Source organism: Myotis brandtii, unplaced genomic scaffold (genome assembly GCF_000412655.1).
Source record: "Myotis brandtii unplaced genomic scaffold, ASM41265v1 scaffold583, whole genome shotgun sequence".
NCBI lineage: Eukaryota > Metazoa > Chordata > Mammalia > Chiroptera > Vespertilionidae > Myotis > Myotis brandtii.
The window spans coordinates 285,557-289,744 of record NW_005370191.1 but is presented as its reverse complement, the minus strand read 5'-3'; the positions used below and the strand labels follow the sequence as shown (position 1 = coordinate 289,744).

General features: G+C 47.6%; 1 protein-coding gene across 1 annotated transcript in view; it reads right to left on the bottom strand.

Annotated features, from left to right (window-relative positions):
• Positions 1-4,188, bottom strand: part of SLC12A9 (solute carrier family 12, member 9) — a 32,052-nt gene that overhangs the window by 9,496 nt on the left and 18,368 nt on the right. The gene's annotated exons all lie outside the window — the stretch shown is intronic.

Sequence of the window (4,188 nt, the reverse complement as noted above, 5' to 3'; positions counted from 1 at the left end):
TGAAAAGCCCCGCCCCTTCTGGGCTCCATTGGCCAGCGCGTCTCCCTCTCCACGTGCACCCGGGATGTGACCTGGGTTGCCCCTCCGGCGCGCGTCTCCTGCTGGGTGTAGCCTGGGCTCCTACAGCACCCATCGCCCTGATGCAAACCAGCGCCCGTCGCCCGAGCAGGATCCCACTCCGAGCTCCGAGGCGTCCGGAAGAGCCGCCGCTGGAAGGGGCGTGTGGTTACGGCTGCCGACAACCTGCAGGTGGGCGGGGTCGCGACACCTGGCCTAGGTTTGTCGTCAGGAACGCGGGGCCTCGTCGGTCCATGCCTTCGGGGGTCCTACTCCAGCCTCTCGGATCTCCGGAATGTCGGTCGGGTCCGGGCCTCATTACTCACCCCCGCCCCGTGCCCTTCCCCAGCGCCCGATCCAGCCCACCGGCTGCGCTTTTTACTTCCGCCACCGGAGGGCGCCATTGCCGCGCAGGCCATCATCGGTCCTCTCCGTCCGTCGCCTGCTTTTGTGCCTACTTTCATGGGGATAGGGTGCTCTCCCCTCTAGCAGAAATTGGAGGATTTGTGAGCCTCCGGGAGTTAGGACCCCCCCTTTTCATTCTCTTCAGGTACCGGCAACATCACCACCTGGCAACGTTTTTCATCTGTAAACTGGGGATTAACTAAAATCTCCCACATAAGGTTACTATGAGAGTTAAACGAACTAATAGGCACTTGAGAACAACGCTGACATGTTCAATGTTATCATTTGCATGCAGTACCTCATTAAATATGCATCACCACTCTGTGAGGTAAGTAGGTACTGCTATTATTTCCATTTTTCATTAGGAAATTGAAGCTTCGAGAGCTTCAGTAATAAATTCCTAACTTTCCTTTATGGTTACACTGTCATTTGAGCCTCAGGAAATGACCACTTTTCCTCCCACTCGTCTTTGGCTGTATATTATCTGCAACATTTACTTAGGAGAGGAAGGGGCTCAAACCAGCCGAAATGTGGCCAGGGAGAGGTCTCATGAGCAGTTAAACTGTGGCATTTCAGGGGTCATCTCTGCTGCCCACAACACAGAGTGTGACTCCTGGGTCTCACCAACACCACCCCTGCCACAATGTTTGCTGATTTCAATATCCACATTGATGAGACTTCCAACACCCTGGCCTGGCAGTTACTTAAATTCCACTTCCGCCCTAGCTGGTTTGGCTCAGTGGATACAGCGTCGGTCTGCGGACTGAAGGGTCCCAGGTTCGATTCTGGCCAAGGGCACGTGCCCTGGTTGTGGGCTCAATCCCCAGTGGGGGGCATGCAGGAGGCAGCAAATCAATGATTCTCTCTCATCATTGGTGTTTCTATCTCTCCCTCTCCCTCCCTCTCTGAAATCAATAAAAATATATTTTAAAAAATAAATTCCATTTCCTCATAGATCTTACCTTCACCCTACCCAATGGTCAATCATATCTAGACTTTGTCCTTACCAATAACTGCAGTCTTTCTTCCTTTCTTCCTCCCTTCCTTCCTTCCTTCCTTCCTTCCTTCCTTCCTTCCTTCCTATATTTCTTTTCTTTTTTAAAAATATATTTTATTGATTTTTTACAGAGAGGGAGAGGGATAGAGAGTTAGAAACATCAATGAAAGAGAAACATTGATCAGTTGCCTCCTGCACATCCCCAGAATTGAACCTGGGACCCTTCAGTTTGCAGGCGACGCTCTATCCACTGAGCCAAACTGGTTAGGGCTCTATATTTCTTTCTTTCCAAATTAGAACATGACAGTCAGCACACAGTCTCTGTCCACCCCTCAATAAGTTCATTATCTGTGGTTTCTGGGAACTCTAGAGGCCTAAGGAGCTGTCCCCAAACGACCCAGACATTTCAGAATGAGGACTCAACAGCCCACCGAAAGTCTCCCCTCCTGCCTACTGCTTTAATTTCTGCACCTCCCAGTTTGGCAAGAATTATAGTGCCAAACTCCCCCACTCAAGGTCCTCATGGCCCAAATGCTCATGGACTCCAATCTTGATTAGCACTGAACCCAGAAATAATCCATGGCTTGAAAATTGTCAGGCCCAGCTCCCCCGCCTACCACCAGCCCAGCTTCCACCCAAAGGCCGCTCACCAGCCGACCGACCACAGGCCTCGGTGTTTCCCAAAAACATGCCTGATTTTCAGAACCCGCTGAGTCCCTGTGCTCCCAGAACAGGTCTTCCCGCTTTCTGTTCACCTCATCTAGTAGACCTGTTGAGTAAAACTTAACTGGATGTTTGTTAAAATGATAAGAAAGACTTTATTCAGAACTATTGCCAATAGGTGTCAAGACTATCATAATAGGGGAGAGAGGTGAAGCTCAACCCCCAAATACAGCAAAGACAGCTGGGGATTTATACCTAACAAGCAGAATGAGGGGCCAGTAAATGGAAAGTTACTGCAAGGAAATACCGTGAATAGGGGGAGTCTAGCTCAAAACACTAAACGGGATTCTTGCTGAAGACAGGCGAGGGGGACCAGATATCAAAATATCAGTTATCACCTGGCCGGTGTGGCTCAGTGATTGAGCATTTACCTATGAACCAGGAGGTGGAGGTTTGATTCCCAGTTGGCTGTGGGCACAATCCCCAGTGGGGGGCCTGCGGGAGGCAGCCCATCGATGATGCTCTCATCATTGATGTTTCTATCTCTCTCCCTCTCCCTTCCTCTCTGAAACCAATACAAATATAAAATATTTTTTTAATTTTAAAAAGAAGATATCAGATATCTCTCTAAATTGCGCTGGGCGGGCCCAGCAAGAATGGGGGGAGGGGGAGGGGGGGGGCGGTCAAGGTCAAGACCTAGTCCAGAAGAGGGTTCAGAGGAACCTGACTGAAATTTGGTTAAGGAGAGGTCAGTCCTCTACTTCACTGAATTCCCAATCCATTGATCCTGCCCTCTTTCTACTGTCTCCCACTCACTTCCTTTTTTACCCAGCTTAAAGGTCACAGTCAGTGAAAAGCACTCCCTTGCCTCTCTCTCACTTAGTTATACCTCCTGGCAAAACCACAGCCCTGGTAAACACAATTTTTCATCTACCCTGATCCTGCCCAAGCAGCTGAATGTAGCTGGTGAAAACACTCAACTATGGCTGCCAGTCTCATTTCAGATTCATGACCATGAAACATAAGTGGGTCCTTAATGCTGCCCAGCACTCAGACAAGATTTCCCCAGTCCATTTACTCTCCCACACTCCTAGATGACTATTAAATCTTCACCTCTCTCCTCAACCATCCAGTGCTTCCCCCACTGTTCTCACTCTCAGCTCACTGCCTTGTTTCCCAATTGAGAAAACAGAAGCCATCAGATGATACTCTAAGACAGTGGTTCTCAACCTTCCTACTGCCACGACCCTTTAATACAGTTCCTCATGTTGTGGTGACCCCCAACCATAAAATTATTTTCGTTGCTACTTCATAACTGTAATTTTGCTACTGTTTTGAATCGTAATGTAAATATCTGATATACAGGATGTATTTTCATTGTTACAAATTGAACATAATTAAAGCATAGTGATTAATCACAAAAATAATATGTAATTATATATGTGTTTTTCGATGGTCTTAGGCGACTCCTGTGAAAGGGTCGTTCGACCCCCAAAGGGGTCGCGACCCACAGGTTGAGAACCGCTGCTCTAGTAGCTCCTATCTACCCATCACACTTTGCTCTGCCCTCCCTCCGGTTACTAGGAATGAACTCATCATACTCCCAGTTATGGTTCACCAGCCACTAGGTCCCATGTCATCATTTTGTTTTCCCTTTCCATTTAATCATTCCCACTAGTATAAATATGCTTTATTTATCTTGTCTTAAAAGAAAACAAATTTTCTTGAATCTACTACACTCCCCCATCATCACTCTATTTCTTTGTTGTTAATTCCTTATAGCAAAACTTCTTATATGAGCTGTCTATACTAGTCATTTCCAATCCCCTCCTCTTTCTTCTTAAACCCACTACACTTAGGCTTTTGCCCCCCAGCAAAAGGGAAACTGCTCATCAAGTCAACAGTGACTTCCAGTTGGCCAGTCCTCATTTTACTAAACTACCAGCAGCATTTGACATTCTTGATTACTGCCTTCTCCAACACCTTCTCATGTGGCTCATAGATTTCCTCCTGCTTTCTCTCTCTTTTGCTGGTTCTTCCTCAACTCTCCTCCTTTTTAAAAATAA